Source organism: Haliotis rubra, unplaced genomic scaffold (assembly GCF_003918875.1).
Source record: "Haliotis rubra isolate DU_JTF1 unplaced genomic scaffold, ASM391887v1 Scf176, whole genome shotgun sequence".
Classification (NCBI taxonomy): Eukaryota; Metazoa; Mollusca; class Gastropoda; order Lepetellida; family Haliotidae; genus Haliotis; species Haliotis rubra.
In genome coordinates, this window is record NW_025765736.1 from 1226913 (window position 1) to 1247652 (window position 20740).

General features: G+C 39.6%; 1 protein-coding gene across 1 annotated transcript in view; it reads right to left on the reverse strand.

The window, feature by feature from the left end:
- LOC124273075 overlaps nt 1–11077 on the reverse strand; it is a 166417-nt gene extending 155340 nt beyond the window's left edge. Inside the window, exon 1 of the mRNA XM_046708287.1 lies at nt 10990–11077. The gene's annotated coding sequence lies outside the window, so the exon portion shown is untranslated. The remainder of the gene's footprint in view (nt 1–10989) is intronic.
- Between the last annotated feature and the right edge of the window lie 9663 nt (nt 11078–20740).

Consider the following 20740-nt stretch of genomic DNA (forward strand, 5'->3'; position numbering starts at 1 on the left):
GTGAGGCGTAAAACTAAACTCACTCACTCACTTATTTCATATGTCACCTAAACAATTTTAAATAAACAAAAGTAGAACGTAAATAACAGTTGAAACTTTTTTCCAAGATGAATTTTTTTCAGAGATTCGTCTACATTCGGAACGCACCAGGGAAGAGGAGAAAAACTTGCCTCATATTTTTAAAAATAAAATTTACATATGAAGGTAATTTGTTTACAATGCACAACAAAACAAAACATTTTGTTTACAATGTACAACAAAACAAGATACTTTGTTTACAATGTAAAAGAAAACAAGATACTTTGTTTACAATGTAAAAGAAAACAAGATACTTTGTTTACAATGCACAAAGAAACAAAACAAAACATTTTGTTTACAATGCACAACAAAACAAGATATTTTGTTTAAAATGCACAACGTACCAACATACTTTGCTTGCGGCCTCCAATAACACTTAAAGTATTCAAGTCTGAACTGAATAACAGACCTCGAATGCAAGTCAACACTGTCGATCAATACTGATAGGAGGACAATCGCATTTCTGAATAATTTCACAAGTTTTTCAAGGAATACGAGAAAAACAATATAGGTATCAAACCCACTGTGGGACGAAATTCATGTTTCTATCACTGGTAATTGAATCAATTCCGTGGACCCACGGAGATGTAAATTCAAATAACATTCTAATTCCCAATGAATATTCGCAAATATGTGTGTAAAGGATTCGCTAAGATGTATCGAAGTGTTTTTGTGCAACTCAAAAAAAACAACGTAATCATTATTTCAGAGGTATTTGAGCTGGTCTCTGAGAAGACTAAATGATGAATGTAAAAATTGCGAAACTCAAAACAGATCTAGGTCAGTGCATGACCTTCACCTTTGACCCGGAAACGAAACCTGAGGTAAGTCCGCATGCAGTTTGATAGTCGAACGAAAATGAAATATTTTCTCAAAACTATCCCCAAGAAACGTGATATATTTATTTGAATTTTAAAGTAAAAATAACAGATTTATCATAATAAATTTTCGACACATATCCCCACATACATCGTGAGTAGATTAAACGACGGTATTCCACTTTTTAAAATATTTTCCACATGGTCATATCAATATGACATGAGACACCGAGGTGTCGCCTGGTCGCTACATGTGACAAACCTTAACAATCCACAAGCGTCCGTAACGTTACGACTTATCTTAACTCTATACTTCATCACTGACTTACGAATGACGTAATGCTACGAACGCTCTGTGGACAGGGTCCCAGGATCCCGATCCACAAATCATTCGTAGCGCTACGACATTCGTAAGCCTATGATAAACTATAGTGTTACGACAGGTCGTAATGTGTTGTGGATTGGTACCCAGATTCGTTAACCGCAGCTTAGAGATGCAACTACCTGCATCATTGATTACTCAAGTAATCACGAGTAACAAACATCGATAATTTCACACACTAACCTCGGGCAATATGTGGACTTCGACCTCCCAGTTCCAATTAGAGAAAATATGCCGAAACAAGACATGCTGGGGTTTAAATGCCAATAAATACTCTTGACGAATTGCCCCAGTGATGTAAGCTCAAGCAGATAATGGTTATTCCATGCTATCATTGATGCAATATGTGGTAAAGCCTGTCACAATTACTGACATCTGCATAGTTCCCTTGTTCATAAACATCTGCGGTCAAACACGTTGTGTCGAAATTGAAGGGACCTACGATACTTCTTCGAGTTATCCGATGTTCTAGGAATACGCAGGAACTAGGCTTTGCTTCGAGACAACCGGAAGTTCGATACATCAAAATTCGACTTAAGGGTGGTTAAAATTAAAATTGTTCAACAAGATCTATATCGTGATACTCTTGGGTGTCAAACGCGACAGGACACTATGTTAAACGAGATGACAACCATCCATGGGTTAAGAATCGCAGTCAAGATCAAGGTCAACTCTTGGTTTGGGACCATAGCGACCATTTACCCAATAGCACCGATTCATTTGGGAATTGTTGTTTGTTTGGCATCCCTCCTAACTTTCCATGCCGTACGACAAAAAAGTTACTTTTGATAAGCAAAACGACCATATTTCCCAGAGCTACACGTTCTTACGCTGAAGACCAGCCTGGGCCCTTATTCTCGAAACGTTCGTAGCCCTAAGAATTCTTAACTCTGATCGTAGCCAATGTGTTAAGAATGGGCTTAAGAAGTTCGTAGGGCTACGAACGTTACGAGAATAGCTAGCCAGGCTTCTACAGTAAACCACGTTTATTACAAACACGTTTATTTCGAACTGACCGGTATAACGAACCTTATTGTCCCAGACAACTTGTACATTTTATTCGGAATGCGTCCTACGAACTAAGTATACGGTTATATCGAACCAAAATGAGTTGTGCCGTCGAGTTCGTCATAACCGTAGTATACTGTATCCCGAACATGGGTCCAATATGTAAAGCCCAATTTTGGTGTGATATCTACAATATTCCTGAAACAGATTACCGTCCCACACTCAAGCTTTATTAATACGGAAACTGTTAAGTACAAATCCTAACTAGACTTTGATACTGGTTTCCTTGGCCAATCAATTTCTTTCGCGTTTCACTTAATTTCACCGGAAATGAAATGGTTTCGCCGATCCAGATTCAATCCTGGTAATTATCGTACAGACAGTTAAAAGCCATGACATAATTCTAAAAGAAAGGTCTCGACGTTCTGTCAGGAAGAGCCACGGTGGTATCAGAGTGGGCAATTTAAGAGCGGATGACCACTCTTCCTCCTCCACGGCCATAACCTTACACTGTGATGGGGGAGAGGTAGCCCTAGGAACCAATCACTCTCGCCCTCACTACAAGCAAATTATAGTCATACACTCCCATAACAGATTGATTCTAACATTTCCGCCACAAGTCGCTGATATATAAGTAGTCTGGGGTTGATTTCTCTCTGACCCAAATTCCACGTTCCAGGAAGTACTTCTGGTGCTGGCCAGGTCTAGGTGGGTAACGGAAACTGCTGACAAATTGGTTGCTTAGTAACAATTAGATTTCGCTGCATTTCTTATAAGTAAGCATACCAACGCTGAAGTTAATGAGACACCGATTACGTGTGAAATATGAACGATGGTCTATCAGAATTGGCCTGCTTTGGAACAGGCGCGTGTCTGTGCAAGTATGCTGTGAGCACTAGGTTGTGTTTTTGTAAAAAATGGTGTCTGAGAAGCGGATGTCTGTATGAAAATATAGAATGTGGCTTAAATAAAATGTCTAAATATGAACCACTCTGTTCAGTGCGTAATTATCCTCAGGAGACTGTACCGTGTTAAAATTAAACGTGATTTTGGGCAAAAATTTGAAACGATTCTCTTGCCTTGCTTAAATATTGTATATTTTGTTGAACTGAGTGTAAACATTTGTAAAGTGTGTACATAAAAGTGATGCACGTAGATATGGAACTGTGTGATGCAGGGTATAAAATATGACGTGTTTCTTCTGGGAAATAATTGACTTGCATTTGCGTGTGTTTATGACAGTTCCACAGATGGGCTGGTCACGTGGTATTGTTTAAATATGATAGTGATTCATCAACACATGCCAGTTATATCATGGGGGGCTCTGATTTGGCAGAGAATGCTTATATGGTTACCGACCTTACTGACTTTACTGGCTTTGTCGCTTTTTAGAAATATTGTTTTAAGCATTTATAATCAATTTTGTCTTTCCTCCCACACAATATAAAATATATTACATAACTAATACAAAAATACAAAACAATATTCATATTTTCATTGAAACGCCCTACATGAAAAACCAAATCACAATCGGAATTATCCGAATCCAATCAGCTGACCGAGAATGAAGCACGTGTGTGTTAGTTCTGTTTCACATTTTATCGATGGTGCCTGTTTCTAGCAAGTCTAACTCTTGCCCTTTGTAAATACCACAAAGAAGAGAGCTAATGTGTGTTTATCATGTGCTATTTAGAAACTGATATCAAATAAACAATAGGCTACTTCTCATCTAATCCGCAACATATGTCCTTCTAATGATGAATCTGTTCGCGTGTCCTAAACATAATGACGGCTGTGGCCAAAGACAGTTCTTGTATAGGAAGAAGAGGAAGAAGAGGCTCATAGACACAAACCCGTTAAGAGACAACCACGCATGCGCAGTACCACGGATTATTTTGTTTACATGTTCCGGTATAAATGGATTCGACCATGCGCAGCCTGTTTGTATCAAATCGACATCCATCGAATTCATATTTGTATTATGATCATTGTTGTTCTTCTTATAATTACAATTATCATCGTCTTTCGATATATGGTACAGCCACCTAACCTGCTACCAGGATCCGCAGATGCTAGATTATGATCCCTGAGCATTCCCAACTTGCACGTGGTTCTCTACGAACTTTGTCTCTTTTCTTTTACCGCCAAAACTATATAAAACATAATACATACCTAATGCATGGTCCATCGCCCACACTTCTCAGTAATATAAACATCAGTCATCATATTTTCATCCCAACGTCCCATATGTAGAGCCACATGTTCTTTTAGCAATATTCCAGCAATATCACGACGGGGGACACCAGAAAAGGGCTTTATACATTGTACCCATGTGGGGAAGCGAGGCCGGGTCTTCAGCGTGACGAGCGAACACTTTAACCACCAGGCTTTGAGTGGGTGAGTGAGTGAGTGAGTGAGTGCGTGCGTGCGTGCGTGCGTGCGTGCGTGCGTGCGTGCGTGCGTGCGTGCGTGAGTGTGTGAGGTGTTATGACACCCGAAAGTAATGTGGGTCTTCTTGACGAAACTCCGGAACAGGGCTACGGTGCTCACAAACCAAGAACCATTATTTCGGTGGACTGGGATTCCAAACCACGATTATATTTCTGGGGTACCAAGGGACGCAACTTTTGCGAATTGCAGAATCGAGGACGACCGAGACACCGGCGTTCCCTATATATTGAATCTTTTTACACCAAAATATATTGAACAAAAAATACAAACTGGAAACATAAATCAATATTTCAGTAGAGTGAAATAATTGTAAAAATTCATGCGGAAAACCACTTTCAATCTGCCTAAAAGTCGCTCTGAGTTTTTAGTCAGATCATGAACTTATAAACTACATTGGCCAGTTTGGTTTTTGTCGTGTTAAAATATTTTTTAAAAAAAGTACTGTCGGAAACAGAAAAAAAATGTTTTTAGGCTGTTACTCTGTATCCCTAAAATTTACACAATTGCAAATAGCATATGTTGAAATAACCCACATCGGCATATCTGGGCGTTCAGGGGGATGTGTAATAGGATATCCAGAAAAGCATGTTTACTCGTAAAATCGGGCAAAACAGAAAAAATACGAATAGCTGCTCAAAACAATAAATCGGACTATAGATGGCAATTAGGTCGCTCAGCCAGGTATTAAGACGGACCATCGACCCACCTGGCATGAAATGCACCTTCCTGCCTACAAGCACAAGGGGTCATCTCAAAGATATTTTATTCTTTTTCATGTGTGTTGAATATGTCTCATCTATAGATCATAAAGTTTATGTTGAGATACTTAAAAGGGTATGATACCCATGGAAAAGCTTAAATCAGCCATCGTATTAAATGTCTCAAAATATATAGGTGCATGACCACCCGAAGATCGACAGGACTGGATATTATTTGTAAATTGTTATGACATGCCGTTTGCTTCCCAGTTTAATTCCCCTAAATGATTATCTGATCTCATCCTGACCCCAACAACCGTCTGCGACACCCGTCCTGAATTTGCTTTTGAGACGACCCCTCTTACCTGTTTCTTTTTATAATGATAGTGAGACTCCATGGTAGCTACATCCTTCATAGTTTCAGTATTAAAGTTATGATTTTTTACGTCAGCTATCGTTTATAATGAAGATGGGTTTAATTTCAAAATGAACATTTAAAAATTGTCCTTCGTAATATAATATCATCGCACACTAATTTGCATAAAGCCATGGTCTGTTCCAAATAAGTCGCTTTGGACTTCGAAAAAAACGCATTTCTCATTTCTGCACTAATCTCTCCTCAGTAAATTAAAGTCCTTTTTCTACGTTTCCTATCTCCCTACCACTGAAACTGTACTAAGGCCGAACTTACTTTAACAGATCTTTCAAACTTACACATATTAACTACATAAAGTGTAGATATCAATGCGAAAAAAACAGGGGTTTTCTATTTCCGACAGTACTTTAGTCTCATATCCTTACCTGACAAAGATGATTTGTATTAAATTTGACCATTACCTCTGTTAGTTAAAACTTGAAAACAGTTTTGAAAAAAGACCACGAAAGAAGATTGGATGGTTACTGTGATCGACTATCTTCAGGATACGTGATACAGAAGGAATATTAATGATTGTTAAGCAAAACAGAATCACAAACCTCTGTAACAGTAAGTGAGTATTGTTTTACGCCGCTTTTATGAATTACACCAGAAATGGGATTCACACAGTGTGCCCATGTGGGGTATCGAACCCAGGCCTTCTGGGTGACTAGCGAACGCTTTAAACACTATGAGTGAGTGAGTGAGTCCAACCTCTGTAACAGAATAACATACTAACGACACAGAGCCTCAAACAACTGCGTAACACTGCACTTTAATAATAATGTAAACTACGGTTATATCGAAGACTCTTATACCGAACTGACGGACTTAACGAACTGTTTTGTTTTGTATTGTCCCACTACTTGTATGTTTTAGTCTGAATGTGTATACCGAACTACGATTATGACGAACTAAAATTAATGGTCCCTTTGAGTTCGTTATAACCGTAGCTTACTGTAGAACCATTGTATACGCATGTTTCACAGAGAACCGTAAAACACAGCTCCTGACTAGTCAAAGATTGATGTTTGGACACAGAAGTGTATTTCTATCTTAATATTTTCTTCTGAAAGAGACATTTAATTAAACTATTACGTGGAAAAATCGATAACGTTCTCATTTAGCTATAACGTTCTTCACTAGACCTTACAACGTTAACGAAAAAACGCTCAATTCCGATTGAATTGTCTCTGCCTCTTACATTCGAAAGAAAGGAAAGCGGTAAAAATCAATAACATCACATGCATGCAAAATACGTTTCATTGTCTAAATGTTCTGATATTTTTATTGATGGTTTGGTTTCTATCACTCAGGGGTCGTTATTTTGTTTACAGTGTGCGAAACTTTGACCTAAGTGAATATTCCTTTGATCCAATACGGGAATCTGGTAAGGGAGTAGGCGCTGATAAACGAGATGTTTTTGACGTCAATGAAAGACTGATAACATAGATATTGGTTCATTCATCCCGTATAACGAGACAAGAACAAATTGAGATTCAAATTCCCTGTATCGACTAGGAATTAAGAAACACAACCTCGGACCACAAATAACAGAGTAAGAATGCCAGCACTTTGTCGGGATGGAAGCGTAAAAAGGAACACAGTACTGGCGTTCTCTGTCTGTCAATGGGCAGACAAATGCCAAAGTTCCTGGAACTAGATCGCACAACCAGCCATTCAAATACGAAACAGATTGTACGAATTGGGTCGAACTTGATGGGTCGAACTGCAGTTGGAGGGAAGTACACGTCTGTTTTGGCGTATTCCTTAGGAAACCATCTTTTCAAGGTTCTGTCGAAACTCGGATAACTCGAAATATTTACGAAGGCCTTTCAACTTCAACTTCGGTATTTGATTGTAGACTGTACGGCACGTCGTTTAACCCTGTCATGCTTAAACGTACCTCTATATACTGTACGTTATCCAGGTCTTTTCACCATATAATTATGTTTGCATGTGCTCAAACTATATTTTTTGTTTTGTTTCCATAGGTTCTTAAATATACTCCGCTCAAATTTTACCAATATATTTTTTACGCAAGTGAATATTCAGGAAAATATCCAAATTACCTTCATCAATGTTTTTGCTGTAATTAACAGAGAAATATCCTAAATTGGAAATGGCAGAAAGGCTGTTTCAATTTTTGGTTCATCTCTCGAGCTCTCAACAGCGACATTGACAGTAACACAGCTGCAGCACACTATTGGTATTAACAATGCTGGGAGTTTATGAGCACGTGAACGTTTGATTAGAAATTGAAAACTGGTTGAGAATCTAAGAACCTTCGTCACTACTCGCCCTTTTCCGTAACCCGCAAGAAAACTCGAAATCGCTTTTGGATGGTTACGAATGACTCAAGGCCCGGCGCCGGTTGTTATTGTATCGGGCCCGCAGTTTCAAATATCTGCAGGCCCTTGTGGCCTTCTGTAAATTATCTGTCAATGTATTATTTTTTTTCAAATGGAATCTTTCCCATATTGGTTTTCTTTATTAACGTTCGGGAATCATCCACGATCCATCATGTAACGATAACTTACAGGTTCACTTTCTGGTATTTCAGCGCCTTTGAGCGTAGGAATGTTGACACCAGTCTTTAACAAATAAATACTTCTCTCAGCGCCATAGGCTTCGCTAAATGAATCAGTGTAGTCTATTTTGTTTTTATTGGTTTGATTTTAACAAAATGGGCCTGCAGATTTCATTCAAGGCCTGTAGATTTTCAGGCCTTCAGGCGGTAGCAGGCCCTGATGGCCAACTGGCAAATTAAAGTATTGCAAACACTGGCCCGACGTTATTGGAAGGTAAATAAATTATTTTAACTTAATAAATAAATCTTTGCAAAGAGTGCCACCAGTGGAGCTCATCTTTTCGCGAACACCTGGTATGATCTCTGTTTGATGATGAATCGTCACTTCTTAATTTTAAGTTTCGTGTTTGTAGTTTCTGTCTGAATCCGCACATGGCGATTACAAACACGCAATTGAAAGGTCTGAGCTGAAATTTGCGCCTCCTCTCTCCTATTTTCAGTGAAAGCTGGCTGACAAGAAGTCATTGAACTCAAAATAATGATAGAGCAGCTGGTGAACACCGACATTATTTTGGTGTAGCGATGAGGAGTTCTGGAATAATCCCAGCTGCAAATCGTTCAACGAATGCTGCCATATAGATAGCAGGTTGTGGAGAACAGTCGCGTTGTTTGTTTGCTTGCTTGCTTGTACGATGACACGCAGCCAGCCAAGTCACCGGCCACCATGATCACGTGATGAATTTAGTCAGTTTTACGACAGCAAAGGTTAATGAGGACCTCTGTTCTTGCCCACGAGTCCAGTCGTCCTTGTTCCAAGCCTTAGCTCTACATTTCTCCTTGGTTCCAGAAGGAAAGATGTTCACTGATAAGAGAGTGAATAGTTTACACCGCAGCCAGCAACTAATACGTGGTTAATATCATGAGCACCGCCTCACTCATTCAGACTGAGTAAACAGAAACAGGTTTTACACATTGTACCAATGTGGGGAATCCAACCCGGTCTTCGGCGTGACGAGCGAACGCTTTAACCACTATACTACCCCACCGCCCCACACTCATTCAGAGAACGACATCACGCAATCAATCAAGTTAAAAGCAAATGAATACCGAGCAAGGTGGAATGAGACTGTAATGTGACAAGGCACCTTGTGTGGTATACTTCCCAGGGTGTTGAGAAAGAAAAACGAGTGTACATTGATCCACTGACCGGGAAACAAATTGTGTCGGCGCTTTGATCATGTCTATGTCTGGATTTAGTGTACAAACTGTTCATTATAATCATCATGATTATATCATTTTTATTATTCTTATTGTTTCATAAATTATTCCCGAAACAAAATGCTGTCATGTTTAGTATGGGTCTTGCAAAACCATTCCCAGTGCTATGCGATATTAACACGCCGACTGTTTGTATCGATAAGTTGACATGAGGTAAATTCCCGATGGGACCCAAGTGGTAGGACTGAGTTTTATCACGACATGCGACACCACAAACGCAAATCAACAATGAAATAGCACATATTGCACTTCCACTATCCATAGGTAGCGTCCGTGCCAGGATTCGAACCCAAGACTAAAAAAACGTCGTGCTAAACTACCCCATACCTGTTCGTACAGTTAGCTGACTAAGTACGGGTTTGAATCTCTGACAGTTATTGAGTGAGTGGGGAATCGAACCCGGGTCTTCAGCGTTACGAGCAAACGCGTTAAGTACCTGGCTACCTCACCGCCCCGAGACGCAAAGAATATGAGCAGGTCGAAACGTGTACTGGTTGTTCGTACATAATGTAATATCGACAAACAAAACATGTATAAACAACCTGAAAACAATATATCACAATGGCTGAATGGCGCTGATCCTCATGTGGAAAGAATAACATAATTGTAAATGTTTTTGTTGGGACGGTAAATGATGGCAGACATATCTACATTAAAATGTGTCACCAGAGAAAAATCTTTTGCTGCGAAACACTAATAATACGTCTGTGACCCATGGAAAATGAACAAACATATGAGATGCGAATATAATTCGGATTCAAACCATAGGTTTCTGGTACACCCAAGGGAGGTAACTCTGCACAACCCCGTGCAACACGATACATGAGACGTGACGATCGGGTAGAACAGTTATCGCATCTTTCTTGAAGAAAATGTTAATATTTTATAATCTCCTTAGGCCTTTGGGTTATTTCTCTGTAACTCAGACTTCCGTAACGCTATTTGCACAAACACCTGAGTTTTTTGGCATGTATACTCTCTCGCGTTCAGAGTTGTTAACAAGCTATGCCATAACATTTTAAAAATTCATGTCAATAAAACAGTAACCCACGACACGATTCTGTCAAACAGGTAGACTTGGTGGACAGATCGATAGCTCCGGCTGTGGAATAATTCTCGTTATAATAGAGGACTGGCATACATAATTGAAATCATTGTATCATGATGCCCGATAAACGCACAACCAGACTGGCGAACGTCGAATGCAAAGTTCATTTGCCCATGCGCCTTGTTTTCATATTTTCATAACAAAAATATATTACATGGAATATTTACCCAAACAGAAGAATCCGAAGGTCATGCAGATGTTTTGATCGATACAAACAGCCTACCTTTTCATGGTCTTAGTCAGTGACATCACAAGCAGACGACAACCGGGCTCATCTCGTCTGCTCGCTTGTCATCTCGTCTGCTGCTGAAATCTGGCGGCAAACACTCTGATGCATTTTCCCGGTAAATGGTTGCAGGTCACGTGACTCTCCGCTGTGAGACTGTCGCCAGCAGCTGTGGTGTTCAAGCGAAAGAAGTGTCATTGCAAATTTATTTAGTTTTGCTTATCTAATTCCCTGGAGGTATCGTTCTATGATAGTACAGTTTCACGGTGAGTATTTTCGGGAAAACATGTCCGTGTTAATTGTCGCGCTTTGATGCCATTCTCTTGGACGTATTACCAAACCATTGGCTGGTTGTATGTTTTTTTGCTGTTTCGGGTTTTTTTATTTTGTTTGTGTGTTGTTTGTGAATTTACCAACTGTATGACGGCGATGTTCAAACAATCTGGTCTGGACCGGTCAATCCAATGACTGATATTATGAGCGACAAGCTGTGCTATCGGGACACGCTATCAATCAAGGGAATCCATCAAGTCACCGACTCTGACCATCCAATCGATTACAACTCCTCTTACGATCAGCATAGTTGTTTGGGGCCAGTTCTGAACAAGAAATGTGTGTATAGGGATAAGAAATATGCTCCATACTCTCCTTCGTGTTCGTCCCTACATGGGTACAATGTGTGCAGCCCATTTCTGGGATCCCCCGCCGTGATATTGCTGGAATATTGCTAAAAGCGGTGTTAAGCCATTCTCACTCAATAACTCCATCATATACACTTATCGGGAAATGTGCATGTTACTTTTAGATGAACTATTGACTTGCCCTTTCGTGAGTTTGTGACCGGTGCTAAATGTGGGACAAAATGTGTTCACGTTTTTGGCAAACACCTTTCATCATCGCTACGTGACAGTTGTTCACAATGCCTGCTCGTGATATTATCAGAACCAGAGAGTGAATTTAGTTTTACGACGCACTCACCAATATTCCAGCTACATGGCGGCCGTCTGTAAATAATCGAGTCTGGACCAGTCAATCCAGTGATTAACAGCATCAGCATCGATCTACGCAATTGAGATTACGGGTCTTATCGGAAACCTTGAGTTAATAGTCGGCTACAGTTTAATTTTAAACAAATGACAGACTTAGCTCAGGACAAAACAACAACAACGAAATACGCCGATGACAGAGTTTACAGAGGATAAATAATGTGTTACACTTATAATACGTGTCTCTTATTCCTTTGTGTGTATCATATGAGATACACTGTAGAAAACAGTATCTTAGGTATATGACTCAAATTTAACCAAGTAAACTGACGGCATGCGTGTCGTTATTTTGCCAATTGTCCTTTTCATTGGTGAAATGTCACACTCATGAATCCTAGTCACTTCCCTAAGCACGTTTAGATTTGTATATCGTTTACACTGTAAACCTAACATCACACATATTGACGCAAAGCTGGAATGAGTTTGTCAAAGCTGTCATTGTGCTTGGACCGCCTCCGTGGTGTAGTGGTTAGAGCGTCCGCCCGAAGAGCGGAATGTCGCGGGTTCGATCCCCGGCCGCGTCATGCAAAAGACGTTAAAATATGGTACTTGTTGGTCCCTGCCTGGCGCTCGGCATTAATGGGTACAACAAGGACTGGTCGGCTCGGAGTCAGTATAATGTTTCTGAGTGGGATATTCATGCTTCACTGCGGCATAGTATCTCAGTGGGCTAGCACTATAAAACCAGCTTCAGTCTGGGCTAGTACAAGCATCCGCACTTACACATACACATACACACTCATGGATATGCACGTCGTCATATGAACAAAATATTCTCAAGCACGACGTAAAACCGAATTTCACCTCACCTCACATCATTGTGCTTGACTATAAGAGCTTGTACATGGGTGTATATTTGTATTGTACGATGTGCTTTAGGGATGTCATATATGTCACCGTATTCTCCAATGCATTTAGTATATTTCACTGGAACCTGATTTCACAGAATATGACATCTGTCGATCAGTATCGAACGTCGCATTAACTGAATAAAGAAGTTATTTATCCACAAAGTTAACGTTTGTCACTTGTCTGACTATACAACTTCTAAAACTGGCGCTCAAAGAAGTTCACAGAATATGTCAAGGCTGTCATAGTGCTTTACTGTAACGAACATGTATCCACGTACACGTGTGTGTGTGCGTGCGCGCGTGTGTGTGTTGTATGATGTGTTTCAGGGATAACACACCATTGTACTCTCCTTGCGGTAGTGGAAGGCTTAGAAGAAGGGACAGAATTTGTATAGATATTTACGAAGGAAAACCAAGTTCTATTGATAGTCAACTTCTTGATTGCAATGAGTGCGACGTTTCGGTGCAGGTAAAGATATTTATGTCTTGATTTTTCGTATGATGGGTCAGGAATAAGATAATTATTATTTTTAAAAATTGAGACCACATGTGATTCCGTTGTACTGCGCGGTGGGGAGGCCTAATGGTTAAAGCGTTCGTTCGTCTCGCCGAAGACCCGGGTTCGATTCCCCACATGGGTACAATGTGTGAAGCCCATTTCTGGTGTCCCCCGCCGTGATATTGCTGGAATATTTCTAAAAAGCGGCGTAAAACCATACTCACTCACTCACTCTTCGTTGTACTAAAACTACGAAGATTCAAGCTGCCAGTTACGGGCACCCACCCAAAGACTCTTAGTAACCAACGTTGCTTATTTCAACTGATTTGTGATCTGGGATCTGTGTACAGGACCTACCACCAGATTGTACATTGCTGTGGAGTTCAACAATATACGAGCAAAGAAACGAGTCCCTTCTACTACACCAGTGCCAACAGGAACTGACCTATTTGACCTAATGGCTGTCCGGACTGGGAAATCAATGGCTGGAGATTCGTGGTACCAGGTCAAGGGGCATCATCAGGACTACAATAATGAAAGGATTATCCCGATGACAGCAAACTGAAAGACGTTTTTGACAAACATAGATTATGTTACTGGGTTGGCTTTTCCTATCAACACGTTAACAATGTAGAATTAAATTACTCCGGTAAGGTCGCCGATACATCATGTAGTTTACTATGTCGTGGGTCCAGTCATCTAATTTGAATTCACGTGCAGCAGTAATTGCAACACCCAAATACTCAATCTAGTTTCCCTACAAGGTCAAGGTCACGTTTGGTCCTGAATTTCACAAGGTCATCTAATAGACCAAACAACGATTCAGAATGAAAATCGGACTTAACTTTTTTGCAAAAAATATGGATCAAAATTTTTACAACGAAGCTTCAAGCATCCGCGGGCACCGGTCTTAATATGGCAATCTTTGCAAAGAAATTGGAGCCTTGAGATCCAATATGGCCGCTATCTGTCCGTGTTTAGTGAACTGCGAGATGTCAGCGGTCGGGAGAACCAAGATGGTTAATTTATCATTGTTGTTGAATAATCACCATAGATGCAAACCCTATCTCAAGTTGACATCTTGGTATTGGAATCTGTGATGGGGGCGGGACAGCTTTGCTGAGAACACGGAATGGAAGCAGCATGGCACTGAAAGCATGTAATTACATCAGAACTGAAAGAGGACCATTGAGAATTCTCGTGCTTGTCGACGAGCAGCAAAATACATTCTCTTTCTGTCTGTAGGCGTCAGATATCGCCGAGTGTGACCTCCCTGTCACTCAGTGCGTCTCTTTGTGGATTCCCACGTGAAATGAGGGAAATTAAATTAATTTTGCTGAAATAATGAATCAACACACAGGGTAATTATCTCAACCTTGGTTTCTCTCGCGTGTTCAGCACCCTCGCCTGATGGTCTTGGAGACATATTTGGAGCTGTGTGCTGCAATTATAGTAATATTTGCTTGGTTTTGTAAAGAGTGAGTGAGTGAGTTTAGTTTTACGCCGCACTCAGCAATATTCCAGCTATATGGTAGCGGTCTGTAAATAATCGAGTCTGGACCAGACAATCTAGTGATCAACAGCATGAGCATCGATCTGCGCAATTGGGAACCGATGACATGTGTCAACAAAGTCAGCGAGCCTGACCACCCGATCCCGTTAGTCGCCTCTTACGACAAGCATGGGTTACCGAAGATCAGTATTCTAACCCGGACCTTCACTGGTCGGTTGTGTAAAGAAATAATCCAGGTACATTGAAACACCGTCGTGTAAAACTTCCATGTGTTTAACTTACGGCTGAAAGCCGCAGTGGCTGGGTGGGTTAGATTGCTGGCTTTGTGTGCTGGCGAGTAGATGGCTGACTGAGGGCGTGGGTTCGAATCCCGGATGGGGCTCAACATAACAAAAGTACTAGAATCTGTACTTTCCTGAAAATGTATATTCCGAAATATAAAATGTTACATTTAACCACTTTCTAAATGGCATTGACAGGAATGGAATATTGCTAAAATCGATCTCAAACTGCGCTGATTCATGGATCAGGAAACAAACTGGCGACCAAAGATTTTGATGTGAAGCTTTGAGATAATCACTCTCTCTCTCTCTCTCACACACACACACACACTCTCTCTCTCTCTCTCTCTCACACACACACACACACATGCGCGCGCGCGCAAGCACAGATACGATTGTTGAACTTCAAATCTATACAACACCATTCGCAAAGGTTTTAATCAGTACAATGAATTTGGCAGAAAAAATAATATGCCAACCACACTAAAAAACCGAGTTGTAACTATTGGAAAAAGGTCCAACCTAACGGTTCAGTCAGAGGTTTCAAAGAAGCTGTCAGTAAATAAGTATATTAAATTTCATGGAGATGCAACATGAGCGAGTAAATTGTAGAAAGAAATTACAATACTAAATAAACTCTGTCAAAAAGAAACGCAACCCCTGTATTTTAGAGATTTTGATCTGAAGTTTTAGGACGACACGGCATTTTTATTATTTAAGACAGAAGTCTGAAATTTGGCACGGCGAGCTGTTGCAGCGTCTGTGGCGGCGGCTGACGTTGACGGACGCGTCGATCCAGAGTATCCCACAGGTGTTCAATAGGGTTGAGGTCTGGTGATTTAGAGGGTCATGGCAAGACATTGACGTTGGAATTCTGCAGAAAGTTCATTGTTGCACGTGCAGTATGAGGCCGGGCGTTGTCCCGTTGAAAAATCTGTCTGTTGGTCAATAATCGGGAGAAGGTGAAGCTCTAACACGTGGTTGATGTAACGTTGGGCTGTCAGGTTCCCTGGAACGATCACCAAGTCTGATTTCTGGTTGTATGAGATGGTTCCCCAAACCATGACGCTTTCTCCGCCAAATCTGTCCACCTGTCGGACGCAGATGGGCGCAAAACGTTTATGACGTCTCCTATACAGACGCTGTCTTCCGTCGTGACGTTGCAAAAGAAAACGTGATTCATCAGAAAACCAGATTCGCCTCCAGTTTTGTAAAGTCCGTATCCTTACGTTGTTGCACCACCTGGAGTCGTCGGCGTCGATGTAGGGGGCGTAGTACAGGTCCAACAACTGGTCTACAGGCACGTAAACCCGCTTCTTTCAGACGGTTCCTAATCGTTTGAGCTGACACTCTCCCTCAAACCTGGTATTTGTGTGGCAGTCACGGTTGGTAGGGCATGCCGATTACGCAGGTGATGGACCCGGATGTACCGATCTTGAAGGGGTCGTGATTCTTGGCCTTCCCAGCAGGCAACATCAACGTTGTTTCAACGTTGAGAATAGGATTGATCCTCAACGTTGAAAATAGATTGAAAATAGGTTGTATATGAAAGTTTTTTTTGACGTAGATATCCGACGATGGAATCAACGTTGAAGTTTGACCGATTACCAACGTTGAAAAAGGTTGATCCTCAACGTTGAAAATAGATTGAAAATAGGTTGTATATGAAAGTTTTTGACGTAGATATCCGACGTGGAATCAATGTTGAAGTCTGACATATTATTAACGTTGAAAATGGGTTGTTCCGTGGTTGTGTCTGGGGAGGTATTACGCTTTCCTGTAAATAGACTCTCGCATTTCATCTTTAAACTACAATAAAGTAGCACCAAACTCCTGCATCCAGCTAAAATACCCAAAAGCTACCTGCAATAAACAGTGTTCAAACAGAAAATTGCAGTACAAATATTTACCTGATAAAATACTTTGGTTAAAATTCCACATTCAATATAATGTTCATTTAAGTTTTATGTCAGTAAGACGTATAATTCCAGTAAGAAGAAAGAGTATTCCAAATTAAGAAAACTATTTACTGTTGTATTGTTACCTTGAAAGGTGAAAATTGTCCCCAGAAGACATTTTGTCTGAATTTCAGCTCTTAGACAGACCCTGAATAAACACAATGCAATTACTTTCACCATGAAAGGGATCCAAGATGACCAGGAACTATACCTGAAGACAGCACATAAAACAAGTCACTTTTCATGAAATCTTTATGAACACACACGCACACAGAAAACGTGGTTTAATGCATAATGTAAAAAACATCACACATGACATAGTCTGTAGGTGATCTCTGTTGTGCTAATAACACAATATCATCTGCATATAGCATCAAAGTGACATTTACGCCACCAATTTCAATACCACAGTTCAGATTTTTTCAACACAATTGGCAACTCCAAAAGCACAATTATCAGCTCCTCTTCTCTCTCTGCCACTCCCTGCCTTGGCGGTCAGGTGGATACTTCAGAAACGTTCCTAACTCTTTCTTGAAATTTGCTTCGGATGCATTCCCATCTCATTCCCTTTGAGGATAGGACACATTCTGAAATTTTATATTTAAATGCATGAATAAAGTTATATGGAAGATATATTGTCTTAAATGATTCAAGTATTTGTTTAATCAATCACTTGAGAAGGTTCATTTCACTGCTGTAACTTGGCATGTGAGCATATAAGGAACAGCATCAATACAAAATATGACGAAAAGTGTAAACAATTTATATTTTCAACCGAAGGAATGGAAGTTTTTCTTAAACATTTTCAAAGAAAATCCTCAATTGCAAGTTGATTATTTAATTAGACTATATGAATTACCGGTAGGATGAATTAGACGATGCTTTACTGTCATGTCATATATTATTTGCTATGGTCATGATGAAAATGCTGCACTTGGTAATTAACTTACCAGAGATGATTGAATACAACCCTTGTAGTCTTAAAAGAAAACTTGCCGTTTGCCCATCAAGCATTCATTCTTGACATCAAATTGTTTGACATTGTCCGCCAAAACAATGGAAGATTGTTGTTATTTCTGTCAGATTTAGTTTTCTTTAGAGATTCTCGGAAATGATTATTTCAAATTAATAGGAGTTGAACTGATGTAGCAATTTTGCTACCAGGAGTCATAAATTGTAACAAAAGCCATTTTACATTTAAATGATAAGAAAACAAAATGGGTGAGTGGTTCACAGGTCAAAGAACAAGTCTATTGTAGGAGGTCTCCCAACACCATTTGTTCCCAAACACAAGGAAGTATGGATCATGGAGTTCTGAAAACAATAATGAGCTCTCATAAGTATACAATATATTCTCTATTATCTACTCTCTCTCTCTTTGTCATTTTGTACACTCATAAAACTCAGATAAATAACTTTTTTATATAATTCATAAATGTTAACACGTAATCTCTTATAGGAACGCTTAGAAAATCCTCTCATATAATGAATTATGTATGCGTATTATCTGCGACGTCATAACTATGCTTCTCTGAATCATGAACAATAATAATAATGAGATTAAACTCTACTTTGCCAGAAATAATCCTATCATACCATGAATAATTAGACATTGAATAACATCTCTTACAACTCAATCTACACTCAAAAGACTTAAATGTACTCGTAAATAAACATCGCTGGCTAACGCAAATTCTTTGAAACAGTGCATCTCTGACTCTCAATTCAATTCCAAAGAAATGGAAGTCCTACTCTATTTGACCAAAGGAGGGGTGACAGGTGGCCAAAACATATTGAAATGTAGGTCATACACTGAAAATAACTCTGATTTAAAACACTACAAATATACACCTTCTCTCTAATATACTCGATAGATGATCTTAACAAGGGGAACATGTACATAAAATGCTGATATCTAACCACACCTGTACTTTAAATAATGGACTCTTTCCAAATCTCAGTATGTTTCACTGCACACATATTAGATTGCAAATAATGAAAACCTACCCTTTGACAATAATAAAAACATCATATTCAAATTCTACAGCTGACCAAATACCTGAAGAGTGTGTTTCCCAGCAATAAACATCTCTATATATCTATAAATGTATGACTTCTGTCCTCTCGCGTGCTATCTTGCATCCAGCTGTTTACGGCGAAAAACAATATGGCGCCAAGCAAGGGAGTGCTCATTAAACTAAACATCTCCGGGAGAAATCCTTGTCAATTTTTTCTCTTAAATGATCAACCTTAATATATAAATGAAAATAAAAGACCAACTATTATCACCAAAAAGACCAAACATTATCACAAATATTCAAAACAGGTGGTAATGAAAGAGCATTATCATCTTTCTCTTAAACTTTGTGGTGGATATACTGGAAACATGTGAAATGTTAAACACGTGTTACCTTAGCCTTGCTCCTTTTATGCTTGATCCACAAAAGTGCTGCCACCCAGTCATCGAAGATGAGATTTCTGCAAATTCCATTAAAATAATCTTATTTCATAATTAAATGTTCCTTACATTAAAATTACTTCTTTTGTATGTAAGATTTTAACCTTTAAGAGACATGAATTATCATATCCCTTCCAAACAAGTGTAAGAATGAAAGTCTGTGGGTGCAGTTTTGTTAATTGTCCCATCAAAGAATCATTAGTGAAGTTACACTTTTGTAAATAAATAAAAGTTCAAATAAATTATATACAATTTAATCCTTAACAAAGAGACTTTCACAAGATATTTTAAAGTGAAAATTTTTCGTTGCATTTCCTTACGCCATTCTCCACCACCCCCTCCCCCCCAATAATATACATATGTTGATAGGGTTCAGGGCGTGCTCAATGCATCATTTACTGATAGATCTATTCAAACGAACAAATGTTCATAATAATGGGATGCAATATAAAATGTTGATTTATCCTATCCGATTTTGTATAGCTGCCCTTAGGGACCGTTCATAATGTATGGCTTTGGGGTGATGTTGATTTTTTATGTACAATGTGAATTACACCCCACCCCACCCACCCACCCCCTAAAAGTGTATGAGTATGTACAGAAAAAGAGACGGCCCACCCTGCATGTCATGTACATTATATATGACGCCCTCGCCCCCTTCCCATAATTTCTAAACATAGTGCGTGTGTACAAAATGCTGACCCCTTAGCTCCCCTGAACAAAATGAGAAACACCCACCCCACCCCACCCTCCAACCCTTACAATCAACACCCCACCCGCAGCCATATATTTAATTATGAACGGTTCCTTATATTGATGTACTTCATTGATTATTTGAAAATGTATATTTGCAAAATTCAAATCCAAGTGATGGGTACGAAAAGAAAATCTTATTCGATTATATAATAAAATGCAAATATATGCATGTAAATATATTGAAAAATAACAAAACAAAATTTTGAGAAACATGTACTGTGACATACCGGTAACCTTGTGAGATAAAACATGAGCCCCTAATTCCGGAGTTTCTTGCTACTGCTAGATTTAAACGGCATTCCTACGTTTTCATTATACATGAAGGACATACTTACCACATAAACACCAGCATGCCGTGAAGATGGTGAAAATAGAACGACATTGCC